Source organism: Elephantulus edwardii, unplaced genomic scaffold (genome assembly GCF_000299155.1).
Source record: "Elephantulus edwardii isolate Elephantulus edwardi_28Jun2011 unplaced genomic scaffold, EleEdw1.0 scaffold00010, whole genome shotgun sequence".
NCBI classification, from domain to species: Eukaryota; Metazoa; Chordata; class Mammalia; order Macroscelidea; family Macroscelididae; genus Elephantulus; species Elephantulus edwardii.
Genome location: NW_006399760.1, coordinates 13,878,960 through 13,895,295, shown reverse-complemented (window position 1 = coordinate 13,895,295; position 16,336 = coordinate 13,878,960).

The window sequence follows — 16,336 nt, the reverse complement described above, 5'->3', positions numbered from 1 at the left end:
CTGTTCTGATTCAGTTCCAACTCCTCAGCAATGAACCGAGTTGAATTGAGTTATGTAATACTGGGCAAGTCCTTTAACCTTGGAGAGATTTTTTTTTCAATCTTTGAAATAAAAGTTTTACACATGATAATATAAGTAGCTATTTATATTTTACACTTACACAAACTTAAAATTTTGGTAAATTTAATAGTTTAATATTAAAAATTTAAGTACAATTAACTCAGGAGATGAAAGAGAGGGGGACTAAAAGGAATATTAAAAATCTCTCTACTTTTCCCCATGAAAAAATGAAAAGGCATATCAGGGGAATACAGCCTTGTAGAGAAAAAATAGAGACTACATGAGTACAAAATAAATATTTTAATAGAATTCACAAAAGCAACAAATCATAAAGCACTTTAGTCTGAATAAACTGCTCTGGCACGGCCCTTAAGACATCAGGTTTGAATAGGTCAAAAGAAAATACTAGCATATTTCTTTTGTAAAATCAAAATGTAGGTATACCAGACAAATTATTCTACTCTAGATTTACATGTTATGGCCAACAAGATCTCAAAGCACATAATAACACAAATTATTGATAGTATATTTTAACTTTATATTTAACTTATATATTGCCATGGGAAAGTCTGCTGTTAGGGACCTCTCCAAAGTGCTGAAGAGCAGTGGTGTCTCTCTGGAGACTAAGGTGCGTCTGATACAGGCCATGGTCTTCGCAATCACCTGTTATGCATCAGAGAGTTGGACAATGACCAAGGAGGATAGAAGGAGAACTGATGCCTTTGAGCTATTGTGCTGGAGAAGAGTACTGAGAATACCATGGACTGCTAAGAAAACAAATAGATTTGTCCTGGAGAGGGTTAAACCAGGTGGCTCCTTGGAGGCAAGGATTCTGAGGCTCCGTCTAACTTACTTTGGACATGTTGTGAGGAGAGACCGGTCCTTGGAGAGGGACATCATGCTAGGGAGGGTGGAGGGGCGGCGCAGGAGAGGAAGGCCCTCTATGAGGTGGATTGATTCAGTGACTGGGATAATTGGGATGGGAGTGTCAGAGACAGTGCGATTGGCACAGGACAGAGCGGAGTTTAGGGCTGTTGTACATAGGGTCGCTATGAGTCGCAGGCGACTCGACGGCACATAACAACAACAACATATTTAGTTAATATATTTTAGTTATAAAAATATATGTTTAGTTAGTATATTTAACTGTGACACTGATGTGTTAAATGCCGTATTGGTTACCCATGGTGGACAGTGTTAGGTGGAGCTCCCCAATTAAAACAAGCTTGGAAGCAGTCGTGGCATCCACTTTCGAAATAGCTTGCCTCTGGAAACTATGAACATGGAGAAATGATGATAATTATATAGGTATTCAGGTCTTTCATTCATAGGGTTGCTTTGGGTCATCTACGACTTGACGACACTTAACAACAAAAGCAGTAACAACATTTTAATTTAAAATTTTGTTAAATTATAATTTAGGATTTATGCCCAAGATTTTGTTCAATTTTAAAATCTTAAATTTAATTTAAGATCTTTAGAATAAGATCCAAAGATCTTAGGATCTCAAAGATCTTTAAAAGAAGCTCTGATGAACTAGTGATAAGAAGCTGTGCTGCAATTCCAAAGACATGAGGTTTGGGTCCATCAGCTACTCCGTAGGAGAAAGACAGGCAATCTCCGCCAGTGCAGTTACTGCTTCTGAAAACCCACTGGAGGCTCAGCTGTAAGTCAGTTCTAACTTGAAGACACACAACAACAACATCAAAAAATCTTTAAGGGAGCTCTGGCAGTCAGTCTAGTGGTTAGAAGCTGCAATGCAATCTGAAAGGCACACAGTTTGAATCTACCAGCTGCTTGCTCTGTAGGAGAAGGATGGGCAATCTCCTCTCATGCAATTAACTACTGCTAAAAATCCACTACAGGTTCGGCTATGGGCCGGCTCTGTCTTTATAGCACATAATAATAATAACAATAAATATCTTAAGATCCAAAGATTTTGATAAATTATAACTTATGACCTTAAAGCACGCATGCATACATACATACATACACCAGACAAATTGCTTTAGCCTAGATTCACATATTGTGAATAACTTAAGATCATAAAACATACATACACACACAACATATTGATTCATTAAATCCTTGTCAGTTTTCTTATTTTTGCTTTGCTATATAACTTCAACAATCATAAATGAAATTTCTGCACAGTATTTTCAAAGAGTAAGCATGATATTTGAATTGCAATTCAGACCATCATGCAGTGAATTGGCCTGGAAACATGAGGTCAGTGACAAACAGCACTATCTGACAAAATGTATCATTTTCATTACATCTAATGAAAAGCTCTTCCTTATTCAGGACTTCTGTAGCCTATTAACAGTACTTTGTAACTTTAAGTGGATGAAAAAGAGAAATCTATCAAGCACTAATAACATACTGAAAACAAGAACATGAAATTTGTGGATAATCTGTTGAAGGTGTTCTCAGAATGAACCAAAGACCAAGCAAAGCAAGCTGAAGTTGTTAACAACCTCGATCTCTTCTCCATCTATCATAATGCGTCCAGTTAGCCAAGTGGTTAGAATCTTTGTCTTCTTAATGTTAGCTTCAATTCATATTTACGTCTGTAGTCCTTGACCTTCTGCAGCAAGCGCTTCAGGTCCTCCTCAGTTTCAGCAAACAAAGCTGTGTGGTCTGCATAACTTAGATTGTTGATGAGTCTTCCTCCAATTCTGATGTTACATTCTCCTTATAAAGTCTAGCTTCCCGAATTTTCTGTTTCACACGTAAATTGTAAAGATATGGAGTCAGGATACATCCGTTTGCGTTACTTTCCTGATTTTTTTTTTCTATATAAGGAATAATTCTAGAATTACACATCAAAAAGATTTTACAGGAAAAATGTCTCTCCCCAAAGGTGTTTTTTTTTAAAAAAAATAATATTAAATACTGTTTTGAAAAATAGTGAATATGTTACATTCACATTTCTTTCAATACAAAATATGTCTACTATTTCTTATTAAAGAGAAACTGATAAGTATACATAAACATGTAAGGAGCTCTGGTAGAACAGTCAGGAGAGAGTGCTGGTCATTCCAATCCACTAGTGGTTTCTTGGCCTTGTGGTAAGGAGTTGATCTGACACTCCAAAGACAATTGTTTTAAATGAGTTTTCAAAGGCTGTAAATTTTATGCAGAAAGGATGTTGCTTACAACATTCTTCCACAGAGCCATTGATAGATATGAACTCCCTAAGTTTGGGTTAGCATTTATCACCAGGTCACCAGAGCTCCCCCTAGGTCCTCCGTTGTTGTTGTTAAGTGCTGTTGAGTCGTAGGCAACTCATAGTGACACTACGAACAAAAGTCCTCAACACTTGTGTGACTTTCATCCTTTCTCCAAGTTCATAGGGTTTCCTAAGGCAAGCTATTTTGGAAGTGGTTGCCACTCCAGCTTCCAAGCTTGTTTTAATCGGGGAGCTCCACCAAACACTGTCTACCATGAGTAACGATTAATGCATTTGACACCATTTCAGTGTCACAGTGTTCAGCTTCAAAGCAAACACAAGTTATTGCTGTACGGCAAGTGTATACACCAGGGCTATATGACCTAGAAGAATGTTTGAACAAAAACAAGGGACAAAAAGGCCTGAGGGTTGCAGATTAAAAGTCACCCACCTTTGGCTTGGTAGTGTCACTTTCTGTCTACTAGGCCAGCTGATCACTCTCTATGTTGATGTTATTGTTGTTAAATGCTGTAGAGTCTTAGGCAACTTTAAAAGGGCCTCCAGTTTGTGTTAATAAGATGACAGGATGGGGGTTAACTGTGCCAGATGGCAGAAAATCTAACCGTGTGTTTAGAAGATTGGAGTATTCAGTTATGTTGAAGATGAAAAAGAAGCTAGACATTGAGTTCAGTCAGATGACTAATGATTAACTACATCAGATCTATATAAAACTCTGTGACAAAACAAACAAAACAAACCCAGAATGCTGAGCACTACAACTCGAGTTAAGTGTCTCTGGTTTGCAATATCATACTTACATTTTATTGATGTCAGTAGAATAATGTAAGCAGAGAACAAAGAAGCTTTGCTCCCAGAAATCCATCTAAGTTGCCCTGGTGCCTACTATGTGAATTGTTAGGCTACAGTCTGGAAAACTGACACTTCAGATCAATTAGCTGCTCCTCAGTAGAAAGGAAAGCCGTTTCCCAAGGAGACTGAGAGCCTCAGAAAACACAGTGGAGGGATGCTATGAGTTGATATCAACTCCATGGCATAAGTTTTGACTTGCTCCTATGTACCTCTCGTTTAGCTGGTGCTGACTATATTCTTTTGCTATAAAACTGTGTCTTACAACTGTGTAGTTTGCCTACTTTATTGCAACTGGAGGTACAAACATACAGAAATCTATCAAATTTCCTTCATTCTTGGAGCCTACCTTTTAATTGAGGAAATAAAATTAAATACCTAGAAAGGAAACTATTATTTTCAGGATAATAAATATCAAGAAGAAAAACAAGGAAGACTATATCATTGAGTGGTAGAAACACTGTTTTTTAGCCAAGATGTTACAAGAAGGTTATTTAGAGATGTTTAAGGAAAGGTGTAAAGAATATGCTGTTGAAAGAGGGTTCATGGCATAGACCAAATAAAATATCTCAGGTCTCAGGTGAATAGAATGGAAATATTTAAGGAAGAACAATTGGATCAAAACAGAATGAAAGTAAAGAGTCTGTTGAGATATAAAACTCATACTAATTGACATGTTTCAAAAAACAAAACAAGAAAAAACACCAACAAACCCAAAACAAATAAACAAACAAACCCACATTAAGACCAGGACATGCTTACCAGGCTGTGCCAAGAAATCTACCTAGTCAACTAACTGGAAAAGATGTACATTTTTTTACCCATTGCCAAAAAAGATGATCCAACATAAGAAAAATTATCAAATGATGCCATTAATATCACAAGGAAGCAAAATCTTGCTGAAGATTATGTGGGAAAAAACCCAGAGAGAATGATACATCAACAGAGAAACCTGGATTTGGGTGAAGCAATGGCACCTGCAATATCATTTCTGATGTCAGATAAATATTAAAGAAGAGAGTACAAGAAATATATTTATCCATGTTTTATTGATTATGCAAAGGTATTTGACAAATTTATGACTAACTTGAGAAGAATTGGAATCTCAGAACCCTTATTATTGTTGTTGTTGTTGTTAAGTGCTGTTGAATTGTAGACGACTCATAGCAACCCTATGAACGAAATACCTGAGCACCGTTCATAGAGTTTCTGGAGGCAAGCCATTTCGGAAGTGGATGCCACTCCTGTTTCCAAACTTGTTTTAATCAGGTATTTCCAGCAAATATTGTCCACCATGGGTAACCATTATCGCATTCGACACATCAGTATCACAGTGTTTAGCATCATAGCAGCCATGTGTTACCTCTATACAGCAAACGGACAGACCAGTGCTACACCACTTAGAAGCATGTTTGACCAAATATAATTAAATCAAGGCCCAATGGCCACAGATTAAAATTACCCATCTTGGGCTTGGTAGCATAATCTTTCTGTCCACTAGGCCAATGTAGCTCTATGTTGTCATTATTGTTGTTAAGTGTCATCGAGTCGTAGATGACTCATAGCAACCCTACAACAACAACACTTACTGTACTCAAGCAAAATCCTATACCTGGCTGAGAAAGAATCACTGCATGGATCCAAAAGAAGAAAGCTGTGTGCAAGGACTTAATCCTTTCTCCATATCTACTCAATCTGTATTCTGACTAAATACTTCAAGAAATTGAACTCTATGAAGAAAAATGTGGCATCAGGATACAAGGGTCATTAACAACCTTCATTATGCAGATAACACCATTTGTTTGCTGAAAGTGAAGGTACTTGAAATTCTTGCTGCAGAAAACATCAGTCTTCAATACAGATTACATCTCAACATCAAGAAAATAAAAATCCTCACCAGTGAATCTATAGGCAACATCATGATAGACAGATAAAAGACTGAGATTATCATAAATTTCATCTTACATGAATCCACAATCAACACTCTTGGTATCATCATATTTCTATGGGAAAATACGCTGTGGTCAAGAGCATCCCCAAGTGCTAAAGAGCAATGGTACCAGTTTTAAGACTCAGGTGAACCTCATTCAAGCCATGAGTTCTTAAAGTAGTTGTTACTCATCTAAAAGTTGACCAGCAACTAAAGATGAGAGAAAAGTCAATGTCTTTGAGTTAAAGTTTTGAAGAAGAGTACTGAATATTCCATAGATTGTAAAAATAACAAACAGATATGTCTTGGATAAAGTGTAACCAAGATACTCTTTGGAAATAAGGATGGTGAAGCTTCCTCTCACATACTTTGAGCAAGTTGTTAAGGGGGGCTAGTCCTTGGAAAAAGACATCATACTCGGAAAAGTGGAAGGCTAGCATTAGAGAGGAAGACTCTCAACTTGATGGAATGACATAAGGACTGTAACCATGGGCTTCTGATGTTTTCAATATTCTCACATGCATTTGAAAGTAAGGACAATGAATTAGGAAGACAGAAGAATTAGCAAATTTGCTTTGTGTCATGAAATTTCCAAAAACTGAGTATACCAAGATTGCAAAAGGACAAAGAAATATGCCTCAGACTAAGTGAAGCTAGAATGCTACTTTGAGGAGAGAACAGTTCAGATCCTCAGACTTGGACTGATTAAGTGGCTGCAGCAATAAGTTTCACATGGGAGAGATTGTGGATGGTGTAGCATCAGGCAAGGCTTTATATTATTGTTCGTAGGTTCATTATGAGTCAAAACTGACCCTATGGCAACTAATAACAACAACAATACTTCCTAACTATAAACCCAAATAAGTTTTTATTGTATATACAATTATGTAGTCAGAGCATCTATTGAGAGTTGACAAACTGAATAAACAAAAGAGCTTTTTAATGCCAGAATAAATTGAGACTGCACAGCCTTCTCATGGAAGAGAAACTGGAGGTCAAAGTATTGAGAAGGAGACATTGGGGAGAGCTCTTTTTCACTCTATGGACCAGATAGTTTCAAGTTGGATATGAACTGTAATTCTCCTATAGGAAGGAGTCCAAAGACATTATCTTTTATTTGTGAAATATTGGTTTCTTAGGATTGCCATAGCTAAATACTACAATTTCTGTATCACGAAATAGTATAAGTATATTATTTTACTGTTGTGAAGAGTAGGAATACAAAACAAGACGTTTATAGGATTGATTCTTTCTGGTATTTCTCTGAAGGAAAATCTAGCCATTTTCTTTGTCAAGCTTTAGGTGGATGGCCAATTTTCCTTGTTGGTTTGTTTGTCTTGCAAATTCATTATTCCAGTCTCTATGTCTTCACATGGCCATCTTCCTCTTGCTGTCACTTTTCCCCTTGTATAAGATCACTTTTCACATTGGTTCAGGACATACTCAACCACAACATTATTTCTTCTAAACTTTACTAAAACCAGACTCTGGGACTCTATTTTCAGACAAACAACAAGAAGCTGCTTCTCAGTACTCTGTACTCTGGAGAGCTCTCTGGCAGCAGACTTTTCCCAGTGCAATTTGTCTTTTGATTTCCTGACTGTTGGTGCCCACAGTGTTGATTGTGGAGCCAAGCAAGCTGTAATCGCTAACAACCTCAATCTCTTTTCCATCTGTCATCCAAAGTCCTGAGAAGCAACAATGTCAGTCTTGAGTCTAAGGTGTGCCTAATCCAGGCCATAGTCTTTGAATATTACTATTGCAATTATTTGCGGTGTTGGAGAAGAGTCTTGAACATACCAAGCACCACCAGGAAAACAAATAGATCTGTCTAGGAGAAGGTGAAATCAAGTTTCATCTTGGAGGCCAGGATTTTGAAACTCTGTCTCACATACTTTGGGCAAGTGGCCAGGAGTGGCCAGTCCTTGGAAAAGGACATCATGCTCAGAAGGGTTAAGGGACAGTGCAGGAGAGCAAGATACTTGCATGAGAAGAGAATGACAGTGACTAGGGCAATGTGGGTAGGTGAGTCTGAGTCAGTGAGACTGAATCAGGACAGACCAGGCTTCAGAGCTGTTGTACAGAGGATTGCTGTGAGTTGCCAGTGACTTGATGGCACATAACAACAAGAACAACAACAACTGGAAGTTAGGATAGTTGTAGTTGATTGCCTTTGAGTCGAGCATTATATTACATGTATATTTTTCCTACTAGTTTATTTACAAAACTCGAATACAAATTTGAACTGTATACAACTTAATCCATAGCATATAGCTTAGGCAAAAGGGAGAAAGTCTGAAAGTGGGAAAAAGAAAAGTAGCAGAAAAAAAATATTGACTACAAGCAAGGACAGTTTCTTGAACTACGAGACTCACAACAAGTTCTGAGGAAAGAGTCAAATAATTTTTGAGTTATTATTTTCATTGGGTTATTTATATGGATAGTTTAAATTTATCTTCACTTATTCTTGTGAATTATGATGAAAAATACCTAAAATTTAAGTAGTTAATCGATTGAAGAAGCCTATATTGCACTAAAGAGTAAATCCTGCATGCTAGGCTTATATTGCTCATAAGATGATTTTGCAATATTCGTTCATGGATCTTGGCCTCAATTATTCTGACTCAGCAGGTCTGCCATGGGACCCACGGTGCTATGTATTTTACAACTTTTCCAAGTTATTGGAATAGCCATCAACTGCCATCAATCATGACATCATGCTATGCAGCCTTTTAAAGAATGAAAAGCTTAAATCAGTGTGCAGAAAGCACAGAACCCAGATATAAAGACAATGCATGTAGCACACTGTGCGATTAATACAAGAAGCCATTTCTTTGAATCATCAGTACTTTTGGAAGGAGGAGGAGATTGCCCCTCCTTCTCCAGCAGAGCAAACCACATGCCGTCGGGATTTCAACCACATGCCGTCGGGATTTCAACGCAGCTTCTTGCCATCAGGCAACCAGAGCTCCCTAACACAGTCTGTATTTTTGAAGGTATGTAAAATAATTCCAAATGAAGACCCAAAGTATAAAACTGCTAGCCTGAAATTGTGTCCATTATTTTCAGCTTAAAGGCTCCCCCAGTATATAATGTAGGCTCTTTTGTGAAAATGATACTTTCCCCAAAGGGAGCTCTTGAGAGGAGGGTTTTGTGTGGGGGTGGGGAGTTGTTCACAGTGAGTTGTATCACTATTCCAAAAGTTGTACTCTTGTGCACAGAATCTTTCAGCAGCTCTGTGGGGAAAATTTGTCCAATCTTGTATCATGTGATTTGCAGGGTTCAAAAGTCCACTGGACGATCTGCTATGAGCTACTTACAACATGAAGTCAATGAGAAGTTTTTCCAAAATATTTCAGGTATTTAATTAATCAGTGTGTTATATGTGTTGTTCACCAGAATATATCCATTCATTTGATTATTTTACTTCTTTAATATCAAGTGTCTCAATTTAATAGACGTTAAATTATCCTTGTTATTGTCAAAGAAGAAATTTAAAAAACTAAATCAACAACATACTCATTATCTTGGTAACCTGGGAAGTCATGACTTTTATTATTTCTGATAAGTCAACAATTACAAAATTAGAAACTATATAGCTGGAATATAATATAAAATATCTCATATTTAAGCAACTAACTCGGTGTTATGAAATATAAATAAGGTTAGAAACATTTTCAACATTAATCATTTATTTAGCTTCAAATATTAAGGGAATGCTTTAATTTCAGAATATCCTAGGGAAATAAGGTCTTTCATAGTGACTAGTATTTTGAAACACCTAGTCCACTGAGTTTCCACCTGTTGGAATGTCCACCTTTCTTGGAAATGTGAATAAATATGGATGTCATTCAGCCAGTTAGCCAGGCAGCTGGCTTCCAAATTTTCTGTCATATACTGGTCAGTATATCCATCTGTAAGTTGAAACCTGTCAATGGATATCCCGCCAATTAATTAATTGGGCCATTTTTCTTGTCAATGCCTTCAAATAATTTTAAACTTCTTCCTTCATTACCTTTGGCTCATATTCGTATGGTACCTTCCTGAGGATTTTTAGTACCAGCTGATTCTTTTTTGGTACAATGACTGTATTCTATCTTCTTTCGATGTTTCCTGGGTCATTCAACATATTTTCCATATCATCCTTAAATATTGACACTTGGGGCATATATTTGTGAATTCTTCCATTTTAATTCTCCAATTTCAGCTTTTTGCACAGTCTATTATAACACTTTGCTTTACCTTCTTGAGCTACTCTTTAAAACCAACTGTTCAGCTCTTTTATTCCAGCATCTTTTCCCTTTGTTTTGGCTTCAGGACACTCTAGTGCAATTTTCAGAGTCTCTTCAAACATCTATTTTTGTTTTCCTTTCTCCTCTGATTTTGTAATGATCTTTTTCTATCACCATGAATGATATTCTTGATATCATCCCACAACTAATCTAATCTTCAATCATTGGTGTTCAATGTTTCAAACCTATTCTTAAGATGATTTTGAAATTCAGGTTGGATAGAGTCAGGATCATATTTTGGTTCTCATGGACTTGTTTTAATTTTCTTTGACCTTAATTTGATCTTGCAAATAAGTAAATTGATGGTTTGTTCTACAATCTGCCCTTATTTAGCCTAGTTTTGGTTGCTAATATTGAGCTTCTCCAAGCATTCCTTCATAGATGTAGTCAATCTGATTCCTATGCAGTCAACCAGGTGTAAAATTGCCTTTTGTGTGTTTTTTTAAAGACAGTATTTGCTATGAACAAATCATTGCACATACAAAATTCTATCATTTTATATCCAGCCTCCTTTTACCAAACTACTATTCTTTCTTCATGTTTTCAACATTTGCATTTTAGTCACTAATGATCATTAATGCACCTTGATTGCATGTTTGGCTGATTTTAGACTGCAAGATTTAGTAGACAATTTGAATCTCCTCCTCTTTTGTTTCAACTCTAAGAATGTATATTTGAATAATAATAATCACGTTAGCTTGTCTTCCTTGTATGTGTATTCTGGCATGTAGCTAGAAGGTCCTATTCCTTGGAGAGACACTCAGAAAGGTGGAGGGTTGGCAAAGGTGAGGAAGATCCTTGACCAGGTGGATTGACATGATGACTGCTGCAATGGGATCTTGTCAGGTACTGTGAAGATGGCACAGAATAAGACCAGTTCAGACCTGTTGTTCATAGGGTTGTACTTGACTCAACAACACCTGTTGTTTATAAGGACACAGGGTCATACTCAATTTGACAGAACCTAACAGCAACAACAACACAACATTGTAATTCAGCATAGAACTTGAAATTGACCTTTTGTCTATGAATGCAACACCATTCTTCTGTTTTTTATTCCCAGCAGAATATAACATGTGAGTATCTCATTCAAAGTGGCCAAAGCTAATCCATCTTATATAAGTACTGTTGATGTTGATGCATTCCATTTTATGTTCTACAACTTTCATGCTTTGTACATTCTGGGTTCCAGATATCCAGATGTCTACAGCGATTTTTCCTAGTTTTGATTGACATCCATTCTGGGCTTTATCTCTAATACTATTGTAGTTGTTATTGTTAAATGCCATTGAGTTGTAGACAACTCATAGCAACCCTATGAACAAAAGACTTGAACTCTTGTGTAACTTTCATCATTTCTCCAAGTTCATAGAGTTTCTGTAGGCAAGCTATTTAGGAAGTGGATGCCACTCCTGCTTCTAAGCTTGTTTTAATCAGGGAACTCTATCAAACACTGACAACCATGGGTAACCATTAACACATTTGACACATCAGTGTTTCAGTGTTTAGCATCACTGCAATCACTAGTTACCTCTGTACAGCAAATTGACATAATAATGCTATGTCACTTAGAAGAATGTTTGACCAAAAACAATAAAAAGAGGCCTAAGGGCTGAAGATTAAAATCACCCATATTTGACTTGGTAGCATCACTTTCTGTTCACTAGGCCAAAGGAAATTTACATTGTTGTTATTGTTGTTAAATGTCATCAAGTCGTAGAAGACTCATAGCGACCCTGTGAATGAAAGACCCGAACACTCATATAAACGTCATCATTTTTCCAAGTTCATAGAGTTTCCATTTTCCTCTACTATTCATAAAGTTTTCAGAAGCCTTCTACTTAAGAAGTGGATGGCCAATACTGTTCCCTAGTTTGTCTTAAGCTTGAATTCTAGTAAAACCTATCTACCATGGGTGACCTTCATGGCATATGACACAGTGGCATAGCTTTGAGTATCACAGCAAGCCACAAGTTATCTCAGTACAGCTAATCATAAACACAGCTGACAGCAACAGATAGTCAAGTGCTGTACTAATGAGAACAATTAATTCTGCCAATAGAAAAAAAAATGTCAATTTAGTGCTGTACTTCTAATAGCAAATCAGGCATATGTATATCATGTCACCAATCTAGTTGAAGAATGCGAAAACTACAAAACAATATCATTATTAATACATGCAAGTACAATACTTCTGAGAGTTGTTAAAAAATTACTGTTGTAATTATGTGCCTTCGAGTTGCTTGTGACTCATAGTGACCCTTTGTACAACAGGTCTGAACGCTGCTCTATCCTGACTGAACTTCATTGTCTCTGACATACCTACCCACATTACCACTGTCACTGAGCCAATCCATCTTATCCAGGGGCTTCCTTTCTTATTATGACCTCCACCTTCTAAGCACAGTGCCCCCTCTCAAGGATTGGTCCTTCCTTGCAACAAGCCCAAAATATGTCAAATGAAGCTCAAAAATCCTTACTTCTGAGGAACAGCCAAATTTCACCCTCTCCTGGACAAAACTATTTGTTTCTAAGCCCTCCATGGTATAGTCAATACTCTTTTCCAGGACCACAACTCAAAGGCATCATTTCTTCTGTCATCCTTAGTCATTTTTCAGCTCTCTGAAGTATAGCAAGTAATTGCAAAAACTATGACCTGGACCTTAGTATCTAGACTGATATTGTTGCTCTTTAGTACTCTGGAGAGGTCCCTCACAACAGGTTTTTCCAATGCAATTCATCTTTTGATTTTCTGGCTGCTAGCATTAAGAGTGTTGACCTTGGAGCCAAGCAAACTGGAGCTGTTAACTATCTCAATCTCTTCATTGTCTCTCAGAATGCTGTCTATTGACCCAATGGTGAGAATCTTTTTTTTTCTCCTTTATGCCAAGCTTCAATCCATATTGACTATTGCAGTCCTTGACCTTCTGCAACAAACATCCCAGGTTTCAGTTTCAGCAGGCAAGGTTATGACATATGTGTAACGCAGATTGTTGATGAATCTTCCTCCAATCCTGATGCCACATTGTATCTCACAGAACCCAACCTTCTGGGTAATCTGTTCTGCATGTAGATTGAAAAAATATAGAGATAGGATGCATTCCTGGCATATACTATTACTGACTTTGAACCACCCATTATTTCCTTGTTCCATTCCAAAAAAGTGTCTCCTAGTCCCAGTAAAGGTTTCACATAAGCACAATCAAGTGTTCTGGGTTTCCTATTTTTCTCAGAGTTAGCCAGAGTTTTTTGTGATACACCTAGTCAAAATGCCTTTGCATCATCAATGAAACACAGAAAGACATTTCTCTTTTACTCTCTGCTTTTAGCTAAGATTCATCTAACATTGGTTCTAATGTCCTAGTGCCATGACCTCTTCTAAACTCAGCCTGCACATCTGGCAGTTTTCTGTTCATGTATTGCTCTAGTGGTTTTCTCCAGGATCTTGCTTGCATGTGATATTAATGATATTGTTTGATAGTTTCCACACTCTGTAGGCCACTTTATTTTTTGGGGGGGTGGGAGGAATGGAAGCAAATATGCCTGGAACCATACATAGTTAGGAAACTATCAAAAGTTCCAGTACTACTTAAAGGAGGCCGTGGCATCAAGAATATCATTGTTAATGTCAGATAGATGCTGGCTGAAAGTAAAGAATAGCAGAACAATTTTTATTTATGTTTTCATGACTATGCAAAGGCAATTAACTGTGTGGATCATAACATTTTATGGCTAACATTGAGAAAAATGATAATCCTATAATCCATAATTGTACTTGTGTGAACTCTACCTAGACCAGGTTTTTGTGTTAAAACTCTACATCAGCTGTTGTGCAAAGAAAACAAGGGAACACTGCATGGTTTAAAATTAATATTGTAGCACATAAAGGTTGTATTCTTTGTCCATACCTATTCAATCTATATGATAAGCAAATTATTTGAGGAGTGACATCAGCATTGGAGGAAGATTGATCAATTACTTCCATTATACAGATGATATAACCTGGCTTGCTTGAAGTTAAGAGGACTTGAAAAACTCTCTGCAGAAGATCAAAGAATACAACCTTCAGATTGAATTGTGTCTCAATGTAAAAAAAAAAAAGAAAAGAAAGTCTTACCACTGGACCAATAGGCAACATTATGAGAGAATAAGAAAAGATTAAAGTTGTCAATGATTCCATCTTACTTGGATCTATTATCAATACCCTTGGTGTGCAGTAGGGACCTCTACAAATTATTAAGGAGCTATTATATTAGCTTGAGGACTATATTATATCTTATTCATGCCATGGACTTTCAGATCACTTGCTATACTTCTGAGAGATAAACAACGAAAAAGGTTGACAGAGAAGAATTTATTCCTTTCAATTGTAGTGTTGGAGAAGAGTATTGACTATCTCATAGACTGTCAAAAGAATGAACAAATACGTCTTACAGAAAGTACAACCAGAATGCTTCTTGGAGGCAAAGATGAGAAAACTTCATCTCACCTACTTTGGGCCTATTCCTTAGAGAGAGACATCATGCTTATAAAGGTTGATTGTTGGCTAAATACAGGAAAACCCTCAACTAGATGGATTGACACAATGGGGTTGTTTATGTCAGGAAATGTGAGGCTGGTTCAGGATAGGTCAGAGTTCAGAACTGTGGTTCATAGGGTAGCAATGGGTCATACTCAACTTGATGATACCTAATAGCAACAACAACAGTGCATTGAGAATTAAATATATGTTTCTCTTTATTTTAGTATTTAGGATTAATGACTACTGTGAAAACCTGATGAGAGAGCATCTCATCTCATCTCAAGTGGAATTCACAATAACTATTCCTTCTCTTTGGGACAATGTCTTTTTAAATACTCTAGGGCTCTTAAATGCTCAAAACCACATCCCAAGGCAGAAGACATGCTAGATTCAGAACGTGAAGAACCGTAGGTATTTGTAATGTTAAAAATAAAACAAATCTGAATAAGAAGTCAAGAGATAGGGTATTTAAACCCAGATCTTGAGCTAACAAATTGTATTATCATGAACAAATCACTTTATGAATCTCTCTGACATTAATAATTTTATCTCTCTGCTAAAGGATTTCAACAACACTAAAGGGCTTCATTCCTTCCAACTTGAACTTCACATGGCTTATATTTTAAATCTGTGACCTATAAGAATAATTGTATTTTGAGAAATTTGTTGACAATTCATTTCATTGACTATAAATCAAATGTGATATGAATAAACAAGTTATGTAGAGTTCCCAGAAGAGACTGGGGGAGAAAGGAATCTTTCCTGTAACTGAGCTTTTAATAATTGTAGGTTGCACAAATTTCCATATTATTTCAGATGCAGAAGCCCTGCTTAACATTGATTTAAAGCATTCAGATAGTATTAAATACATAAGTCCTAAGAAATGAAATACTATGTACATATAATCAGAAACTCTGATGTTTCTGTATAAAATGTTTTTGCTGCAATACAAATAAAAAGTGGGAGGAGAAAGAGTTGAATCCTCAAAATAAACAAAACACCAAATGCTTTATAAATCAGAGCTTAAAGTTTGGCTAGTAACACAAGGACCAGATCCATGTGTATAAACTGGTAGAGGTGTGGTTCCCAGAGCCACTCAATCTACTTGTATACACAGAGCTTGGATTTATTGAGCTTTGCAGCAGTAATCATTTGCTTCTAAGGCTCAAGCTTTGTTTCCTTGAATTTCCCAATCTGCCTCCTCTTAAGCAAACCACAAGATGTGTGTACTTTTTAACCTAAGCCATTTACATTCCTTTTAGTCTTTCTCCATTTATGGTAAGGTAGATTTTAATTTAGATCGTTTCAATAAAGTTTGGCATACTATGAATCTAGAACATGAGATTTTATTGCGTATAGATCTTGTATCAAACTTATTTTCCTGTATATTGAAAGATGGAATAATTGCTTGGAAAACTCACTGAAAATTTATCCAAACCGTCTCCCTGTCTTTACATATGTACCCCCTTGAATAGAGAAGTGAACTTTTCAAA